We start from the raw sequence: 21,619 nt of genomic DNA, 5'->3' as shown, positions 1-21,619 counted from the left end.
TGAAGCTCATGCTAGACTCGTGCCTCAGCTGGAGCTCTGCAGGGAGAGAGCAGCCCGAGCTTTGATCGTGGGAGCTGCACTGACAAGCTGTAGGCAGGGCTTAAAGCACTCCAGACCCATCTCTCTTGGGCTTGTGCTTCCCCTCCTAGTGCAAACGCCCCCAGCCAGGCAAGCACACAGCGGTGGTGGGACTGTCTGCTTCCCCATCCATCTTCTCCTGGGTTTGCCAGGACCATCGCAGGGGCGATGATCTGACTTCAGAGAGAGGAAGGAGCAGCCCTCCCCTGCCCCAGCACTTGGCACTGGGTATTTACACTCCGGGTGAAGAGGGTCTCTTGCAATAGCTGTGTCTGACACTTAGCACAAAGTGGTCCTGATGTCCATGACAGGCAATCACCTCGTGTCTGCTCAGCAAAGGGATCATGTTGTCACAAGCCATCAGGAGGTGAAGATGGGCTTGGCCTTCCTGTACGCTACCAGGGATGGGTTTGTAGGGCAGATGGAGACCAAGCTGCCCCGGTCTCCCCTAACAGCCCAGTTGTGAGGATTAGGTGTAAGGAGTCCATTTGTTCAGTCTGCCAGTCTGATCTGATTTCATATTCTGTGTTTAGCAGAGAAGCTCTTTCCCCTTAAGCAGTGTTATGCACTTTGCAGTTACTTCTTTAAAAAGGCTTAGTTATACATTTGCTACAAGTTATTTTGAATTCTCTTGAAGATCAAGGACGCTACAAAGCCAGCAAGATAAAATTAGCATCTGAGCTGTAGCCTTTGCTTGGTATAAGACATGCAGATCAGCTTCACTTGCAGGGAATGCTGGAAGGTGAATTTCATTTACGACTTCCTTTCAGCAGAACTAGTTCTGCCATACTTACAAATACCTTAGGGGCGGGTGTCAAGGGGATGGGACCAGACTCTTCTCAGTGGTGCCCAGTGACAGGACAAGGGGCAACGGGCACAAACTGAAACATGGGAAGTTCCATCTGAATATGAGGAAAAACTTCTTTGCTGTGAGGGTGCCAGAGCCCTGGCACAGGCTGCCCAGGGAGGGTGGGGAGTCTCCTTCTCTGGAGATATTCAAACCCACCTGGACACAACCCTGTGCAACGTGCTCTGGGTGACCCTGCTTTGACAGGGGTTTGGACTGGGTGATCTGCAGAGGTGCCTTCCAACCCCAACCAGTCTGTGAGTCTGTGGTCCTTGTTTGTTTTGAATGCCACCACAGCCCGTAAGAGGTCCCAGTAGTTTCTGTAAGGCTGCTTCCAGAAAAAAGTATCAGACAACAGCATGAGTGTTGAATTGGACCTCAAACTGGTAAGAAATCAGTTTGTTGGAAATCAGTTTGTTGAAAATCAGTTCTTACCTACTCACAATGTGATCACGGGGTGTTTCAACAGGGAGTCAATGGGGAACAGCCAGGCTGGTTTACCTTTGTGTACAGCTCTCAGAAAACACCAAGCCTGGGGTTTTAAAAGGCTGTTAGAAGTGAAAGCCTGCCTAGAGAAGAGCCACTGAAATGACTTACAGATCAGAGAAGTGCTGTGAGGTGAGGGCAATAATGGCCCACCCCTTTGGGTTGTGTCAAGGCTCATGAGGCATCCGATTGTGGTGGGTAAGTGCTCTCAGAGGCAGAAAGCGGCGGGTGTTGAAGGCCACTTCAACGTAGCAGAGGTAAGACAAACAATCGCTGGAGGAAAAGATGTGTTTTAAAAGTGAGATGAACCATCAGGAGGGGTGACCAAATGGTGGCCTAAAGACCTTCTCTCAGTACCTTCTCCTCAAGGCAAATTTCTTAGCCAGGTGCTTTTCAGGGAGGTAAGTTTAACCCTATACAAGCTATCAATATGGCAACATGTGAGCAAAATATGTCATGTACCAGACATCGAATGTGAAAATCTATGGTCTCATGTAGGTACACCTACGTGATGGAGACCTGAGCTGAACCCTTCAGGCTCTGCAGCCTTCCTATCCAACAGCTCAGGAGTTAGAGCATTGACCCCAGAAGCAAAGGCTGTGTTTGGTACATTCTAATCTTTTATTCATGGTGGGTCATCCATGGTGACAAAGAGTCAAAGAAGGAGGAGGAGGAAAGATTAGAAGAAACACAGCAGAGCTGCCTGGAGGTGCAGATGGGATCTCAGAGGGGACAGTCGGGATTAACAGACCCATTTTCAAAACTGGTGAATGACTGTAGATGCTTTATGTTTACAGATTCTGCATCCAGAAGCTAAGGAGCCCCATATTTCTAGTGAATTAATTCCAACTGAAATAAGGGATGTGTTTTCTGTCTGTTTATTTGCAGATATTTCAGAACAGTTCTGAGTTTTTCCGCAGTATTTGAGATGATTTACTGAGTAAGATCTAAGTTGGGTTGTCAGTGAGCATAAATGGGTGTCAGCCACTTGATCTTCATTGATTTATATCCATTGATGCCAACACAGGATTATTCTTTCAAGAAGGTGGCTATGAGTACCCAAGCTTTAAAGCCTGAGTTGTTTTAATTGGACTCATAGGTAAAGTGTTTCATGTTTCCAAAGTGAATACTCAGTAGGATGAATTCAAAGACACTTTCACAAAGTTACTGATACTCGCTTAAAAGTAGGTGTTTCTGGGAATATTGCTGTCATTTATGCTAGTGTATTTACAGCAAGGCAGTAAGAAGCAGTGCAAATGCAATCCATCTGGAACCACTGGGACCAGCATTCATTCAATGATAGCAACCAGCCAGATCTGGGTACTTAAATAAGATAATGTCATGTGCAACAGCTTGCTTTGTTAATGAAGGTAACATCGTGCATTGAACTAAAGATAGATACGTGCCACAAACGGCCTGATCCAGACTTCAGAATTTGGGTCTTTGTATCCAGATTTTTTTGTTTGTCCCATTAGAGAACAAAGACTGCCAGTGAATTTTAGTTCTAGAGCCAACTTCTGCAAAACCTGAAGGAGGTGGGAAGCTGGATTCAGGCTGATGTCTGTCTATTTTGCTGAACACACCAGCGCACTGTGCCCTCGTTCAGAAATCCCCAGACTACAGCTCAGAGAAGATGCTCTGCTTGTGAAACAGTCCTGTGTTGCCTCTGGTCACAGGACATTAAAATAGATAGGCCCTGTCCCTGTATCAGCAAATACAGGAGATGATTGCAAAAAAAACCCCTATTGGGGTAGCATAAGGGAACAGAGAAATGGCCATGGTTAAAAAGAAAGTCCATGAAGAGAGGGATTGTATTTCATTTCTCTAGCATCTGTCTAAAACACCCCCAAACTGGCTTGCTTGGTCCCCAAGTCACTCTCATTTCAGGCTTTACACTTTTCTTTCTGCTGTTATTTCACATTTCATTATCTCGGTGTTCTCAGAGGAAAATAGTCCTACTCCAACAAGTTACTGAAGTGTGTTTTTCTCTGTTGCAAACAGTCTCCCTGCCCTTCCTCGCCATCCAGCACACCGCGGCAGCAATATGCCTTTCATTAGGTGGACCAGGAGCACTCTGCATCCTCCGTAATGGTTTCCTCCTCAGACCTGGGATGGATGGGATGGCAATTTCTGTGAGTTCTGTTACCTGTCCTAACACAAAATGCCTGCCTGCGGGTACACCCACACATCGCTTTTCACCGCCTGCTTCCAAGCAGATGTGGAAGCTGTAGGGAAAAGATGAATGTTATTTGCCAGTTATGTCTGCTAATTACAGGGCGTGCTTTTTGGAGGAAAAGAAATAAAAATTGTTTTCACTTGCAGTCTTTCCAATCTGTTTTGAATTAGGAGACACTCAGGATTAGAAAGTGTTTTCTCATTAGAACAAATGTCACAGATTTAAAAACCTCTTCATTTAAATTCCTCCTAATGTTCTTTGGCTTGAACAAGTGAGCTCTTACTGTCCATTTTAATTAAAGCATTTCAATGGGATTTCAGCTGGGCACCTAGTGACAGCAGGTCTCTGAGAAGTGACACAGTCCAGATAAGAAGGGGAAGTCTGGGGAGGGAACTTCAGCAGAAGTTCCTTTTTTGGCTTTTTAGGGAAAAGTGCTAAAGGAAACACAAATTAAGATCTGTCTAGAAAAATGATCCCACACTTACAGTGGGAAGAAATCCTGCATGGTTTGGGAGATGCTGACTGGGGGTGCTGGGTTGTACAAAGGGGCTGATCTATGTTTTCTTGAGCCACTATGAATTTTTCTCTTTCTGCTGCTGTACTGGTTTGCAAGTCACCAGCACAGGCTCTGGCAGCTCAGCAGGATTGCTGGCTGCAGGCTTTAGCACCCTGCCTCTGCTGACAGATTCCGCCTCTCCTCCATCCACTGCCCCCCAGATTTCTCATTTCTCTTCACAGAATCACAGAACGGTTTGGGTTGGAAGGGACCTTAAAGACCATCTAGTTCCAACCCCCCTGCCAGGGGCAGGGACACCTTCCACCAGACCAGGTTGCTCCAAGCCCCATCCAACCTGGCCTTGAACACTGCCAGGGAGGGGGCAGCCACAGCTTCTCTGGGCAACCTGGGCCAGGGTCTCACCACCCTCACAGCAAAGAATTTCTTCCTGATATCTCATCTAAATCTCCCCTCTTTCAGTTTAAAACCATTCCCCCTCGTCCCATCACTACACGCCCTTATAAAAGCCCCTCTCCAGCTTTCCTGTAGCCCCTTCAGGCACTGGAAGGTGCTAGAAGGTCTCCCCGGAGCCTTCTCTTCTCCAGGCTGAACAGCCCCAACTCTCTCAGCCTGTCTCCATAGCAGAGGGACTCCAGCCCTCTGAGCATCTTCATGGCCTCCTTTGGAGATAAAGGTTTGTTTTTTTCAGATAAAAGTGTGGTTCTTCCCCCATCTCCCCAGCCAGCCGCCACAATGCTGGATCCATTTACCGGTGCACACCCATGGGAACCCCAAGTGAGAAGGACCTTGTTAGCTTTCTCGGAGAAGAAACCCTTTGAGGTGCCGGGTGATTTGGGTGAGGGCTGCTGGGCAAGTGTCTGGCGGACACAGGAGGGAGGACATGAAGTGCTGGAAAAGAAAGCATTGTCAAAGCACATTCCCAATCCTTTCCTAGAGCATGGAAATGGCAGAGGGAAGCGTGCTGACAGGGAATTGAGTTATCCAGCCCCTCGATGCTCTTCTTTTCCAGGTACTGCCTGAGAGCAACATGGGCCAGTGTTTCTCCACCAATGTATATATTGAAAGAGAAACAAACTGCAGGGTCAGATCTCACTGATGGAAATCAGACAGCTCCAGTAAAGTCAGAAACTTTGCCTGGGTTCACACCAGCATAGTGTCTGGCTTATTCCCTCCCTCCTTAAGTGATGAATAAATCAGGAGACAGTTAATAATGAAAGACTATTAAGATAAGATTTAGTCTTTACTGTTCTCGTGCTTCCATCATTTGTCAGGCACTCGAACCAAGCAGAGGAAACGTCGATCTGGGAAATGCTGCTGATACCCACACGGGAGCAGATTTATTGGTCCTTGTGCCCGGGCATCATCCAAGGGAGGAGGAGTGCTACCCGGGCAGCATTTCTGCTCTCTTCCCTCAGGACAACCATTTAAAGCAGTCACCTTCACCTGATAGCTCATGAACAGTATCATTATTGGAGGTGGGCAGCGTTTCTGGGCCAAAAAGCACCCTGACAGACGACGTGTTGTTTTCAGGAAGAAAATATTGTCAGCTTGATTGTTTAAGCTCCAAAATTCAGGCAAAGATGTTAATTTTGAATCATCTCTGGGAGTAGTATTCTTTATTCGTTTCCCTCTCCTCACCTTGTTAATTGTTTTTCTTTCTTTTTAGAGAGAATCCCATTTCTGCTCTCTCACATTCACAGCTTACGAGCTGCTGCGTGTCCGGGGTGAGGTGAGGGTGTGCTTAAGAGCATATCTTTGATTTCCTCGCTTTGACAACAGTAAGAAGACATATGAAAATAAGCACAGGTTTTGTTTTCAGACCACCTTCAGCTGCATATAGTATGCAGTTCCTGGAAGAAAAGGCCCTTGGATATACACAGTATGTACATAGGAACAAAAAAACATAATGCCAGTATGAATTTCACATGGCGCAGGTGTTCCCTGGCAGCAGCAGCGTGCAGGAGGCTGACATGAAATGTGCAGCCCTTCCCCAAGACAACAGTTGTACGGATACAGCGTGGCCATGTTAGAGGCTTTTTGAGATTGTGTTCACTGAGTTTTTCTCCTTTAACACGAAGTCGGATGAGCCCCGGCTCCCCCCCTCCATGTCCTTTAACATGAAGTCGGATGAGCCCCAGCTCCTCGCTTCCAACATCCTTTCATTGCTTTTAGACTGATTTTGAGATGGGGCAGAAAAAGAAATCTGACAGAGGTAAGTGCCAAGGTCAGTGCTGCTCACCCGTCTCTGTCACCCCACTAAGCTCATAAATTGGTGTTAACACCTCCTGGAAAAAACAACAAATATAAAAAGAAAACCTTGCTCGTGCTTGGAAGCGTACCCATTGCTGGGGCAGCCACCGCGGAGCACGAGCCCAGCAGAGCTGCAAGCACAGACAAAACCCAAAGCCCATTCGGCGCTGTTCAGTCCCGCTGTGGTCACCAGCCCCGGCCCCATCCTGCCCATCTCCCAGAGCAAGCAGGAGAAATCTGCCTTTTTAAGCAACTTATTTTCTTTAAACATCGTAAAGCACCTACATATTTTTTGTTCCTCTGCTATTATAAATCCACTTTTGCAGAATGATCTTTTTTTTTTGCTTGTTCTTTAAATAGCTGCTTATAATGAGGCACTGTGGTGTGGAAAGCACAAATAACTTAGGAGCCTTTGAGATGCGCCCCCCGCCCCTCCACTAGCAATTCTCTTTAGTGGGATTCATAAAATCTATTATTGCTGCTGCAGATTGGCCACGGTGTGACTTTGGAGAAAATTCCTTCTGTGTTGACACTGTTGCTTCATTGTTATTCTTTCTGTTCCAGTGGAAGAAAATGAAAAATTCATTAAAAACGGAGAAAAAAGGGAAAGAAAACCACCAGCATTTCTTTATCTCCCAGCACAAAAATCAAATGTAGAAGACTGAAATCAGGGTGATGTGGAGAGAGGGGTGAGAGGGTTAAATGTCTGAAGGATTCATAGCCACACATGCAGTGTCCTGCATAAACACGCTGATACGAAGGACCTGCCACCTCCTTTACAGGGCACTGCTATCAAATTAGGAATCAGAGAAGGGTCTCTTAAGAGGACTTGCTTGCTTCAGGACATTTCAGCAGGCAGTGACCCCTCGGAGGAGCTCCAGGAGCTGCCCCGTGGCCCCAGGGAGGTCCCCCAGCAGTGTGCTCTGCTGTCGGCCCCTCTCCCCGAGCCTGGCATGTCCCCACGCACTCTCCTTTCCATCTGGGATGGCACCCGCGGGCCCCACACGGCCCCAAGGTCCCAAGGACATCACTGCTAGTCTGGCCTGCCCCATGTTACCAAGCAGGGTGGAAGAGGAGAGGATGAGCCGAGGAGGTGTGGGAAACTGAGGCACAACCAGGCCCCGCTGGCAGCAGGGCTCCAGGACCAGCTCCCCCACCACACAGACGCTGCTCATGGGCTCCCAGCACCCCCTTTTCTGGCCATGGCCTTGGTAATTGGGGGAGTCTGCAGGCGGCTGTGCACAGCCCCATCGTGACATCTTCTAGGGCCTGACTGAATTTCACAGTCTGCGCTCTCAAGGACATTTTTTAAGGGCTGGAGGGACAGATCCTATCGCAAGGCAGAGACAGAGGAGCTGTGCCGTGCCCTGGAGCCCTTCCTCACCAGCGGGACCACAGCAAAATTGCTCTATGTTAGTCCTTCAGCCTTAGGACCAGCGCGTACTGTTCAGGGCAGACAGACTGATGGACCCAGAACAGCAGATCCTCAGCTCTGCAGTCCAGAGTTCCCCCATCCACCCTTTCCTGCCCATGCAAGGGACAGAAGTGGACAAGGAGCATTGTCTGTGGTTCCCCATGCGGGATCCCACACCTCCCCACTTACTTTGGGGCTGGCAAAGATTTTGACATGGTCTCCCACAGCATCCTGGCATTCCAGCTGGGACATCACAGTGCGGATGGGTGGCTTTGTAAAGCAGTGAAAGGCTGGCTGCACAGCTGGGTTCCAAGGGGGTTAGGGGTGGGTCGTGCTCTACCTGGAGGCCAGTTACAAGGGGCAGTACCTCCTCTTACGAAGGGAAAGAACCCTCAAAGGTCTTTCCTGGGACCTGTCCTAGTAGCCCTAGCAATGACCTGAGGAGGGGACAAAATGCACCCTCAAGTTTGCAGATGACACCAAACATGCAGCCGATATGCTTGAGGGCAGGGCTGCCACTGAGCACAGCCTTCACGGGCTGGAGGAACAGGCCAAGAGGGACCTTCTGAAATCCAGCGAGGACAAGTGTGAAGCCCTGAACAGAGGATGGACCATCCCCTTGCCCCATACAGGTTGGGGAGTGACTGGCTGGAGAGCAGCTCTGCTGCAAAGGCCCTGGGGTGCCACTGGGCAGTGAGTGAACCTTGAGGAGCAGTGCACCCCGGCAGAGGGTAGGGTGACAGCAGCCCAGGTTGTACTGCCAGTGGACGGAGGGCGATACCTGCTCCCTCTCCTTGGCATGCGCCAACCACTTCTGGAACAGCACATGCAGTTGGGGCCCCCCTGGAGCCGGGAGACGTGGTGCTAAACCGGAGTAAGTCCAGCAGACTCCCAGAAGGTTGGATGAGACCTCCAGGGTCCCTTCCAGCCTGAGCTCTCCTGGGATTTTGTGGCTCCTCAATCCTCCTCCCCAGCCCGCTGAAGGTTTGCTCTGTAGCTGCAGCTTTTTATTCTCATGACAGGTTTCAATCTCCATGAACACCACTACGTTACTTTTCCATCCCATGAAGGGGACACTCCCCAAAACAAGCATCTAAATCCTTTTAAAAATAAAAATGACAAAACAAAACATTTCCCAGGATCTCTGCTCAGCAATGTCACAGGGGAAGAATAATTCTTTTTGTGATCAAGAGATTTAAGTTCAAAGGCATCCAAACTGCTGCTCTCCGTGGGGCACCTTTCTGCAGGGCTATTAATAAGAAATAATTGTTTTAAGTGCAGAAATGTGTGTGTACTTTCTAGTCCCTTCCAAAAGCTCTGCATGATTTGTCCTTAATGAATAATGAAAGATGCTTTTGTATTGCTTCCCACCCATAGACTTTAAAGTGACTGTTAAGCAATAATAAATAGGACTTTAAAAAAAATCAAGTTTTGATGAAAACTTAATTCTGGACTAATATGAGAAGCACCTGCTTTTGCAGAAGTTTACAGACGTTACTGGGGCTTTTGTGGGTGGAGAATTTTGGTCCAAAAGCTGAATGCCCTAACACTGGATAAATATTGCTGAATTATTCTGACATGGTATTGCAGAGCTCCATAGAAATTATAATTCGGTGCCCCTTGATCCTCCTTCTGGAAGGAAACCAGGAGACTACCTTGCCCAGGATATGCACTTTGAACGCAGGACTGCTTTGATTCACTGTCTCCCCTCACCCTGAGGGAGTGATTTGTCATGGGAAGCAAAACTCATGGAAGAAATTGTTTTCTGAGGAGGAGCGCAGTGTCCCATGGCAGACTGCGGTACTTGGATTTCAGTGGAAAAGCCAATGTGTTCCACTGGGAAGCTGATGTGGTTTTGCCTTTCAACCCTTCTTTGGGAAGCCCCCTCTGCAGGCGAAAAACTGAAGCTTGGAAGAGAAATGTGAGTTTCCCAAGAAAAACTAAGCTGAAAGAACAGTTAATTCTTCATGTTTGGGTTGGTAGGTACTCAGAGAACTTGTGTCTAGCCCAGTCAGTCACGTCTTGATGTTGGCAAGAGACTTCACCTTATTAAGGGGTCTCCTACTACTGACCAACCCAACCTGTGGAGGTATCTTCTGAGCACCTCAACACTCCCACCAGCCTCAGTAGGAGCAGGCGTGTAACAGAGCACTTAAACGCCACCATAGTTATGTTGGGATCAATGGAGAATACTTTGGGGAGATCTGTCTCTGCCTTGACTGCCAATCAATCACCTGTGCTATGGCGCTATCCCAGAAACGTTCGACCAGGAAGATGCTGAAATCTTGCAGTGAGCACGACTGTGATGGGTTGCCCGTGCAGGTGAGCTCTTGCTCTTCAGTAACACGCTGCAGAGAGCTGCTGCATAAAACTATTGGCAGTAAATGTCCCAGTGACCTGGTCGAGCTCCCCAGGAGCCGGGCCCACGCTGCGGGAAGCTGCGTGCACATCGCCAGCCGCTGCCGCGTACTGCGCTGCCTGTGCTGTGTCTTACACCCCTCTGCCCGTGTCTGTGCCCCCGCTGCCGGGGCTGTTACCGTGGGCTTCCCACTGAGGGAATGAAATGCTCATGAATGAGGGAATGAAATCGCTGAGGGATGAAATGCTGGACATCAGGTTTGGTCAGGAAACAGCTGATTCCCAAGGGAGTTGGTTTGTCCCTCGTGAGAGCGAGGAGCGATCAGACACGCAGCAGAGGAGCCAAGGTGAGAGCGGGGCTGTGACAGAAAACACCTGAGGGAGGGCGGCAGAGATGGAGCTTGGCTCCGGACCCAGGAGCGGCTCCGGCGCGCAGCCCGCAGGGCTCACCGCCAGCGCGGCTGCGGGTCAGGGGAACCCGGTTCAGACAAAGAGCGAGCGGCGCCCCGGGACCCCAGCGGGATCGGCGGGTCCGGAGGGGCCCCGGGGCCGGGATCGGCGGGTCCGGAGGGGCCCCGGGAACCCAGCGGGATCGGCGGGTCCGGAGACGCCCGGGCCCGGGACCCGCCGCCTCCCCGCACCGCCCGGAGCCTCCGCGCGCTCCCGCCCGGCCCAGCCCCGCCCGCCCCCCTCCCCGCACTGGACTCTTCCACCGCGCCGGCTGCAGGGCGGGAGGGGAGCCGGGGGGGTGCAGGGGAAGGGGCGCTGCCCTCGCCCGAGGCCCGGCGGCGCGGCACAGCACAGTCCCGCGGGGCGGGTCCGCTCGGACAGCGCCGCGGCGGCACCGGGGGCGGTCACCGGCCGCCGGCGTGGCCGCCCCCCCTCCGCCCCGTGGTGTTTCCACCCCTCCCCCCCCCGGCGCGGCGCCGTGGTACGGTCGGTGGGAAGGAGCCGGGGCGGCGGGGCGGCGCGCGGCACTGTGCCGGCGGCTCCCGCGGGGCGAGGGCGGGACGGGCCGGGCGAGCGCCGGCTGCCTCCGTCCTGCTGCCCCGTCCTCATCGCCGTCCTCCGGCGCCTTCCTGCTCGGTGAGTGCTTCTGCCGCTTCCTTCTTGGCTGCTGCCCCCGCAGCCGCTGTCCCCGGCCGGCCGCGATCGTCTCCGCTCCGCTGGCGGGGCCGCCTCTTGCGGGACGGAGCGTGCGGTCCTGGGGCTCCGCGTGTCTGCCTGCGAGCGAGCCACTGTCTTCTTAGTGATTTCATTTTTCTTCAATCTTCTTCACCCACTATTCGCTGTTTTTCTTGAGGTTTTTATTATCCCCCGATCCACGTTTCCCCCCTTGTAGTGGGAAGGAACGCGGAGGTGCGGGCACCTGCGGGACGGGAAACTTTGGCGCTGCCGGGTGACATCCCGGCCCCGCCGCTGCCGTGGGGCCGGGGTCCGGCTCCTGGGCTGAGCCCCCTCTGCCTCGCTCCGCCGTGGGGCTGCGGCAGCCGGTCCCGGCGGGGCCCCCCCGGTGCTCGGGACACTCGTAACGCTGGTCCCGGGCGGGGGCTCGGCCCAGAGGGGTGTCCGCAAAGCGACCGGACCGATCGCAAGTTACTGTGTGTCTCCGGTAAAGCAGGAATCCTCGGCTCCTCTCGGAGAGGGTCCCGCTGGGGGGTCTGGAAGCTGCTTAAGACGCTTCGTACCGATAAAACGGGCTGAATTCTGAGAGCGATCGGCTCCCGCGGCAGCTTGAGCCGCGCCTGGGCAGCGCGGCTGGTGCCCCTGGAGCCAAGGGGCTCAGAATACGCTCTGCGTGTTGGTGCTGAGCCCTGCGGCCTCTTAAAGGCCATTTTCTAGCACTTGGGAATGTTATCTGTCGCGAGTGTGTTTGGGTTGGAGATTTCTGTAGGTATTTGAGCTGATGTGTGAGTGGTTTTTACTCCAGGCTGCCGTGGGGATGGCTTTGGCTGTCCGTGTGCCAGGCAGGGAGTTTGGCTGCGGCTCTGTGTGTAACGGTGGTCCTGGGGCTCATCTCTTTGACGATTAGAGAGCCCAGAAGGCTAAGGTAGAAATTGCCTGGATGGAGAGCGGTGGGGATGTGCACCTTTATTTTCCTGACTGGGCTTCTGAGTGTAATTCTCCAGTTTGGTCTTTGGCCCAGGGACGACCTGGGCTGTGGGTCTGAGGAGGGCACAAGCGTGCGCTGGGCTGCGGACCCTGGGGCATTCCCGCGGTCCAGCAGCCGCTCTGTTTGCTGGTAGCTCTTTCTGTCAGGCTTTAGCGGAGACTGAAGCCGACAGCATCACGATTGACTTCAGCTCACTTCTGAAGCCAGAATGAAGACCCTCTTATTTCATACTAAGGAAGTTATTGTTGTCTTTCCCCTGCAAATAAATATTGTAAGGTAATAGCCGATGGCAGTGTTTGCTGGGCTGGTGAGGGAGCCGGGGCGGGCGCTGCCACTGCTGGCAGTGTCCCCTGAGCTGGCAGGGGCAGAGCGAGCGCTCGGACTGGGATCTGCTGTGGACCTCGGCGCCCAGGCTGAGCCTGTTTTCTTTGGCTTTGAGCAATGCTGGCTGTCGTCTCTGATGAGCGGTCACGGGGTGGAGGGTGTGGGCTGTGTTGCAGGACCTCTGGATTGTCCCTGCTGTAAGGAGGAAGGCTGCTGTCTTCTACAGGTGCTTCCACTCTTGGTTTCCCTTTCTCAGTTAAGAAGAGGGAGGCGGTGCTTTCACTTGCATTTGGTCCTGTTCTTTATTCTGCTGTTTGTTCTGATTTGGGCTCTTTGTGTTATTTTCCTCTAAGGTAGAGGATAGGGAAGGAGTTTGTTTTCGAAGCAAAGCCAGCATAGCTCCTGGATGAGGAGCCTGACTTGGTGAAAGGGAAGGACTGCCCTTTTCTGGTCTTCACGGGTAACCAGGCAGGGAAGGAGCCTGTGTCATGAGCAAAACCTCGGGTTAAACCATGGCAACGTGGCTCTGTAGCATCCTTTATGGGCTGCCTTCTCTGGGTGACAACTTGTCACAAGGTTTATTGCTCACGTTCCTCGAAGTCTTTTTATGACTCTCATTTTCGGTGAGCGGTGTTCGGCTTGGCTGTGTGAGATACCTTTCTTCATGAGGTGCATGTGTTAATAGAGACACTCATTTAGTTCTCCGTGCTGTACCCAGTGAAGGATTGTCGGTATTTTACTTCTGTCAAGCTAATGTTGTAGATGGATTTCAGGGGAATGGCAAAGCAGAAGAAGACGGGTCTCTTAAGAACCACTTTCTTTAGAAAAGGCAGATAATAGGCAGTGAGTTTGGAAGGATGTTTTATTTAGGGGTTGTAAAGAGAGGATTAAAGCTCTTGACAGCAAACAATTTATGTGGAATAAGTGATAGGACTTGATCATTTGGAAAAATAAGACTAACATGTTCCCAGGACCAAGAGAGCTTTCAGCTCTCCTTACCCCAAACTATTCAATAAAAGCAGCAGAACTCCTTTCGAGTTCTTTATTGATGGCTGCGTAAGGAGTTTTCAGACCTAGAAGTAAACTTGCATCTACTCAAAGAAAATGGCCTATGGATATAAAAATCTTTATGCTAGAGGTACTGTAGAGTTATCTGAGATGTTAATTTTGGGTATTAGAAATAGCTGTGCCTGCTTTGAAGAGAATTGCAGTTTTCCCTGCCTTTCCCCCTCTGTTACCGCCCAAGTTACTGCCTTGCTTGGCGCAGATTTATGTTGCTGTATTTAAAGAAGCCCGAAGACATTGCTTGCAGAATCACTGAAATGGGAGGGGGGGTGTGGAGGGGAGAAGAAACAAGGAATCAAATTTTGGGCTCAAGTTTTGATTTCAAAGCAAGTTACTCGCTTCTTTTCACAGCTTGAGGTTTGTGATGGAAAGGTTGAAAACACCCAGCAAGAAAAACATGCTAGGAAAAAAAAATCTGAAATAAGCTAAACAGAGTGAAATTCAGAATAAGCTGTCATCAGAGAGTATTTATAATCCTACTGGAGAAGAGGGAGGGAGGAACCATTTAGATCAATAACAAGTTGTTTTTTATAACTGTAGAGCTTTAATCGTATCGTTTAAAAAAAAATAATCTTAAATGTGTGCTTTTTATACCTGTGTTGGTAGCCGAGGCTAAATCTGCAGAGTTCATGCTGATCTGGGTAATCTGAATCGAGCTGAATAGCAAAGAGGCTCTTAGGAGAATCTGAAACCCAGGAGGCATTTTTCAGACCTGAGTTATGTCACTTTTTTTTTAGAGGTGCCTCAGGCAATTGCATTTTAAGAAGACAAAGCTTTTGTTTTCAAGCTGGCCTAGAAAAATGCCAAGGATGAATCCAAAGTAAAGGCTTTCAGAAGTTGTCATTTGTGATTAAGTTGATTTTGCTGCTGTGCACAAGAATGCCGCTGCCTTCCTCGCCGTGGTGTGAACTGTGTCTATTTTTATTTTTACCACCGGTCGTGGTGTACCTGTTTAATTCAAGCGAGTAATGTTACATGATGGCTCTCACCTGAAAGTGTGCATTTAATTAGAAGGTCAGACATCTGATGGCTCCACCTCTGATATAAAATTAATTGTATGTGCTTTACAAAAGGCAGAATTGAGGTGACACCAGGGCAGAGATTGACTCAAACACGGTGTTCTGCAGAACTAACATCTGCTTGCGAGTGTCTGGTTTTGCATATAAGATGCTGGAACTATCAAAGCCAAGGCTTGTAACAACGAGCAAAGACTTTGCTTTTGCACGTCTTAGGAAATCCTCAGCTTGCACGGAGACAAGAAGGGTGCCTGCAAATAGTGAATCAAAAGCTTTTCTTGCGGCTTCTCATGTTTCTTGCAGCTTAAAACAATCAGAAATAGTATCCCGTTGTTGCCAGGCTGTGGGCAAACAAGAGAAGCTGCTTCTGTGGAGCTGGAGGTGGGGGATAGCGTGCAGGGTATAACGGGTGATGCTGAAGGATGGGTGTGGAAAACTGTATGGCTTGCAGTCTGTAGTTCTGTAAGCTCCCAGTGATGGCCACCTTGCTTGAGAAAGGTGAAATACTAGGAGTATCGTAATGACTTGCTTTTCTTAAATAAAATGAGAACAGTTTTTGTCTTCAAATTTAACCGTTTTAAAGCAGCATTGGCCTTATTAAGGGTCTGAAGCTGTATGGGCAGGGCGGGAGGGGGATCCCTTGGGGCGGGAGGGATCCCTTGAGTTAACCTCACCCTGGGAGACAACTGCTTTTGGTAGCTGTGCCCAGCTTTGTTCTGGGTAGCCAGGGCAAGGCTATAAGGGCGGCGTGAGTCATCTCTTTGGCTCTTGTATAACACTGGTTAACACAAACAATCCTGTTCGTTCTGCTTGCTGAGGTCTGGGATCTTCAACATGAAGAGACCCAGGAGTGGATGTAGCTTCTCCAGGGGGGACCTGATGAGCTGCTGCGGCCGCTTCGGAGACCGGTGGATCCTGCATCTGTCACTGGCACCTAATAATAATATTTTAAATATTTTAAATAATTAAAATGAATTTAAATAAATATTTTAAAAGCAAGCTTTGAGAATATATTGAAACCAAATACTGACATGGAGCAAGGCGTGCCAGGGAGAAGCTCCTGAGGCAAGACTTGGCCTTGTCTTTGCAGGGAAGGTTCCCCCTATTCATTTAAGAGCTTCTGAGCTTCTGCTTTTACCCTGATGCTGGAGCTGAACAGCAGGATGCCGGACTCTGTTTCAGTAGCATTTCTGCACCTGCAGCAGAGTATTTTCTTTACTGAACATCCATTTGTAGACTTTGCCAGTGATGTTGCACAACTGTCCTTTTTTTTGTTCCAAAAAGTCTGGTTTTAAAATAGAAAACATAATGCCATTTTTTTTTTTTCCTAAGAAAAGCAGAACGAGGTAAATAGCATGGGCACCTCTGGGCTACGTCTGTGTGAATTCGGTGATTCCCAGGTGAGGTCTGCAGCATCGTCTGAATGTGGTGTGTGGTGGGACCGAACAATAGGCGCTGAAAGGCGGCGTAGCATTATCTGATGCTTTTGCAAGCAGCTTATATTAGCGACAAATACAGCCACAGTGGGGATGAATGTGAACTCATCTTCTGACTGCTCCTACAAGCGGAATAAGAATGGACAGGCTAAATGTATGAGCGAGAGCAATAACTGAGGCAGTGCAGCTCCGTCGCCTGCTGTGTCAGGATTAAGTGGCTCCTGCTGTGTCCTGCCTTCCTTGGAGGGAGAACATCCTTCCACATGGGAGATCTGCCTTCTCCTGAGAGTGCTTAAACATGGAAATCAGGGTAACGGTTTCTGCCAGAGAAGATATTGTGTAAATGAAGGCAATGGACACTTGTTCTGGAAGCTGGGAATAGATCAACACTGTTATTCATTTTAATATATATGAATTCCTGAGTTCAGGACCAGGCTGGTGAAGGAGACAAGGTGGGTGGAGGAGGTGGTTGCAGCTGTTCCCCACCTGGGCTCTTGATGTCTTTATTAGTCTAAATCTCATGCTTCCTTCTGCCTTTAGCAAACTTTTTTTGGAAAACTGTCTTGGGAGCATTTGTGAGAAAAGTCCTTCCTTTAGGAGGAAATGGGAAGCGCTAGTTCTGTCAGCTGTCCTGCACATGGGAGAAAATACCTCTCCTTGGAGGTGGGAGGTCTGTTTGAACTGAAGGTGTGGACGAAGCCCACTGTCTTGGAGAAATAAGGATGATCTGATGCTCCGGTGAAGAGATTTGGGCCTTGACCACATGGGGCTGTGTGGTAGCAGCTGCTTCTGTGGACACCGTGTGACAGGCCACTGGCAGGCGGTGCTGTCGGTGTTCGCGTTGCCTTTCACCTGGCCTTCACTCTGGCTTCTCAGTTGCATCCTAGACTTGCCAGGGCTTCAAGATGACTCTCCTGGTCTGAGATATGGCCCCTATGTAGAAGATTGCAGATGGTTGGTGCTCCAACATAATTTTTTTTTTTCTAGATAATTTGAGAAACTCCACGACTGCTCTGGGATGTAACATTGCAGAGCTGATGGTGCTGCATGGACTGACTGAGCGTGTCCCTGCTGGAAGGGCAGTGTTGGGGTGGTTTGTGGTTCAGCAGCTCCTCGTTTCTGTCCCTGTCTGCTTGTAAAACAGGTATTATTTGCTTGTGACTGGTTCTGCAGCAATGCGCAGTGCTTGCAGCTCTTACCACCTGAAAGCCCTGCAGGGCTTCTTTCGGGAGGTGGTTAAGAGCTATAAGCACTGCAAAAACCCTCTTGAGCCCCTCTAGGAACTTAGGCTTCATCTTAAAAAAATTTTTCATTAGCTCTCACTCCAGAATTTAGTCTTGTGTGCAACTCTTATTCATGCTCATGCATTTCAACAGGCCAATAAAACTTTGCCATGCACGTGTACTGCTCACATCTGTGATGGGTTTGAGAGGTCACATACATTCTCCTCCAGCCTGGTACCCAAGCCCAGGGCCAGACCCCCCCACGTTGCTGTGGGCGATGCATCTCTGTGCAGACACAGGCATGGGTCGCTGTGGATCATGTCGCAAAGATGGGGACCTAGACCATGGAACTGGCTTTGAAATTTCTGTGTTTATGAAACTACTGAGAAATCTTTGCACCAGCTGATCTCACGCAGCCGGTGTTCTCTACCTCGAGTGGCATCTCAGTGACCACAGGGCACAGGTGATGGTGGAGAGAAACATCTGATGGCAAATTCCACTGGAAGGATGCCCTGGGAAGCTAATGCTGTTGAGCACATGGGGAATGACTGCTGCCACTGGTGCACATCAAAGGTGGGCTTTGTGGTTTTTCCTCTTAATTACGAGTGAAGTGCTTTCCTGCAGATGGGCTCCCCAGCCATTTGACTGTGGTATAAACAGCATTTTCAGGGAGGGCACGTTAATAAGCTGGAGTTTGCAAATACCTCCTGTGAGCAGAACCACACCTCGTGGCAGGAGAGAGGCAGGAAGGGCTTAGATGATTTTAATTAAAGTTGTTGTGAGGAAGAAATTAAATTTGGTCTCTTGCCCTGCTCGCATTACAAGGGGAGAGAGCTGAGCCTCTCTGAACTGAGCTATTAGCCGCCTTCTGTTTGCCTAGGAAAAAAAAAAAGCAATTTCTTTGTCAGCTTTTACCCTGGCTCCTGGGCCCTGAGTGCTTGTTTGTTTTCAGCAGCTCCCCAAAGCACTTTGAAGATGGACTTAAACATTGATCATCTCTTACAGTCCTTCATCTTTGTTCTGCTGGCAGACATTACGAAAGGTATTTTAAGTTACCTTTTTTCCCCAAATGAATGGGCTGTGTATATGGTCCAGGAGAATAAAGCTCTTTCAGCCCAAGTATCAGTCAGCCCACGTCTCTGCTCCTATGATTTGCTCCCTGTTCTGTGGATTCACCTTCCAGCCCAGTCTGGACAGCAGAAGGGGTTCCAGGAAAGAAAAAAAAAAAAAAAACCTCAAAGTGCTACTTAATTTCAAGGCAAAAGCTACCAGTGCTATGTGTGGTGAGCGGGATACTGTTTAAAAATGACTTTCTCTCCTCTTACTGCCCCAGTGGGATATTTCCTTTTCTTGCTGCTGGCTGAAGAAGGGATGGGAGGGCTCTGCTGGGTGATGCTGGGCAGCCAGTGTGATGCAGCAGTGAAATGATGCCGGGCACTGGTACCTGCTGGCAGGGTAGTTTGGAGAAGAAACTTTGCATCTCTTCCTTTCCCGTTTGAGCAGAGAGACCTGCCAGGGCTGGGAAGAAATACCCCACAACAGCACAATGTTTATTCTGTATAAAACAGGCAGGAGACAGCAGAGGTGGCTAACTCAGTGTAGAAAAGCCCAGAAGCTACAGCTGAAGAGGAAGCAAGATTTAATAAATCATTACGTAGCATCCTTCTGATGGTTGCTTTGTGTATGCAGATACTTTTTTTGTTAGCACTTAAATGGTAACAGCTCATACCGACCTCTTTCCTGAGTTAACCCCGAAGGGAGTCCCTTACTGACTTGTTATTTCCATGCATGATCACCCCTGTTCCTGTAGCACATCCCAGAATACTGGTGAGAGGGGCTGCTGGAGGGCTCGGGGTGCGGAGGGGGTTGCCCGACTGAAGGGCACTGAGCAAACGGGGGACGAGGCTGCGTGTGTACTTGTGATAGGGGCTGTCCTCTGCATTCATCGCTTTTATTGTCATTTCCTTCTGTAGTTCAATTTGCAGATGCTGTATCACCATCCAATTTTGTGTGCTTCTAGCTGATGATGTGCGCCTGTTGAAATACTGATTTGCGAGAGAGGGAAAAACACAGTGCTTGTGACCTCAGAATTAATATATTTTAGCCACATGTGTAGCATAAACATCTGTATTTTATAGCTTGTTGTGGGGTATTGATGCATGGGGTTCTGGCTCAGCAAGTCATAGGCTTTTACCCATTAAATCATGTGAGGGATTTATAGCTTGCCCCGAGTCTTCACAGCTGGGTTGCCAATCGATGGCATGTATGGGGAGTAAATACTGAATGTTTACACAAGCCTTTTCTCTACAAGTACCAAAAAAGATGATGAACTCCACGCTTCAACAAGCTGCTCAGGTTGAAAAGTTGCCATGTCTTGGGGCAAAATGCAGTTGGACAAAGCAGCACAGCAATATCTTATAAATAGAGACACTTTTTTATTTCTTTCCTTGGTTATAACAAAAGGGGAATTTTACCAAGAGTCTCTGCAACCCGCGATGACGTGACAGTGATGTGAGTGAGAAAGCTTTGTGCGATGATGGAAAACAGCCTTTACATCCCCTGAGTTACTGTTTGAGAAAAGAAAACGCTTTTGGAAGTTCATGCCCCCTGCCTGTGCTGCACTGCTGGCCTTGGCTGTGAGAAACAGGCTGATGCTGACGGGTCCTTGTGCCCGATGGCAGAGAGCGAGGACTTCTGCTTCTAGTAGCTGTTTTTTAAATTTCCAGCTAAGAGCAGGCAGTAAGTTTGGATTTTTTTTTGTCTTACCCTGAAGTTTGTCGACTTTTTATTTCAACTCTAGAGCCTCACAGTCATGAGCAAGGGGAATCTCTAGCAAGTAGACTAAAGACTAGCTAATTAAACAGGTGTAAACCATTTAATTTGCTTTATTCATGTTTATTCCTTGAATTTTGTTTGAAGTTTTCTAGTAAGAGTAAAGGAGAGCAGGAGGTATTGATAAGGTTTCCCACCCTCTAGAGTTGCCACCATCCTGGTTCTTGTCCTGTACCTGAAAAAAAGATCAATTTTTTTAACAAATATGAAAAATCTGGAGGACTTGCTAGCCAATCTTTGACACTTTTCCTTACAGTACCGTAGTATCTGAAGCTCTGTGCATGGAGCTAGTGAGAAGTACGCATGGCTCGGGAGTTTATGCTCTAAATATATAAAAGGTAGGAGGGTATGTGACTTGGCCTGACCTTGGGCGGTAGCAGGGCTGGGAGTAAAGCCAGGTCTCCTCGCTCCCAGTTTGCACTCCGCTGCTTTGTTGTCTCTCTTCCCCCAAAACCTGCCTGCAAAACCCTGCCTTGCAGCCGAAGTAGCCGGCAGTGCCCTGCGTGCCCGAGCCCAGCCTTCCAAGCCTGCTGCCTCTCCCTGGGATTCCCATTCCTGAGAGCTTTACCCTGTCACCGCTGATTTTCTCGTGGGGAGGACTGGACTCTGGGAAATGCGTGGCATGTGATATTTAGCTCGGTGCCATTTTTGCAAGGCTTAATGTTGGCTTGCAAGGAGGTGACCCTCTGCCAGGCTCCTTCCTCGCTAGGACCTTGGCAGATCTGGCTGGAGTGCCTTGATTTTGTTTAATATTGCTGCTTCTACTTATTTTCCTACTTTGTCTCGAGATTAAACTCTGGGATTCTCTTATGACAAGACACCTAATGCACTTGGGCTTTTGATAGGTCATCTGGATGCTGCAGAAGCGTGCAGCTTATTTAAAATAAGAAGGTTGTTTGCACTAGTGCTGGAGGTGACGTAGTTCTCGCCCGATCCAGCAGATCCAGTGCTCTGTTCCTGCGCTTGTGCCATTAACCATCGTGCAGAACTGCAAAGGTCCCTGTGGGACAGATGTCAGTCCTTCAGACTCCTGCCCAAAGGTACCGGTGCTTTCACTCTTGGTAATAAAAGCTGTGTCTTAATCTTGAAAATGATCCATTGAAAAGTGTATTTATAAAAAAAAAAAAGGATGTGGTGATACTGAGTTCCAGGCTGAAGGTTGGTGCAGCACTCCTGTGCACGCCTGGCTTTTGTTCCTGCATGTTTCCAGGCAAAGCAGGTGGTGGTTAATTTTTTTTGCATTAAAAAAAATAATTTATGGAGTGCTATGTGAGGCTGCTCGCATCTGTGCGGTCTATGTAGGTCAGATGTGTGTTCACTTCTTTACAAAGACTCAACTTGACAGCGTTCCCTTTCTGTAACCAGGGAGGGAGAATCACAAAATTCACATGCTGGCCCCATAAGGAATGTCCTTAAGGGAAGCCCCCAAAGGGGACACGCGTGCAAGGGACGTTTGTTAGCTTTACCGTGTACTTCAGGTTTGT

At 49.3% G+C, this 21,619-nt stretch overlaps 1 protein-coding gene across 4 annotated transcripts in view; it reads left to right on the top strand.

Annotated features, from left to right (window-relative positions):
- The first annotated feature begins 11,092 nt into the window (after positions 1-11,092).
- RALY (RALY heterogeneous nuclear ribonucleoprotein) overlaps positions 11,093-21,619 on the top strand; it is a 144,057-nt gene continuing 133,530 nt past the window's right edge. For all 4 annotated transcript variants that reach the window (XM_068419655.1, XM_068419652.1, XM_068419654.1 and 1 more), the window contains exon 1: positions 11,093-11,212. The gene's annotated coding sequence lies outside the window, so the exon portion shown is untranslated. The remainder of the gene's footprint in view (positions 11,213-21,619) is intronic.

This window comes from Nyctibius grandis, chromosome 28 (genome assembly GCF_013368605.1).
Source record: "Nyctibius grandis isolate bNycGra1 chromosome 28, bNycGra1.pri, whole genome shotgun sequence".
Lineage (NCBI taxonomy): Eukaryota > Metazoa > Chordata > Aves > Nyctibiiformes > Nyctibiidae > Nyctibius > Nyctibius grandis.
The sequence above is the reverse complement of the archived record's forward strand: the minus strand, read 5'-3'. Positions and strand labels throughout refer to the sequence as shown.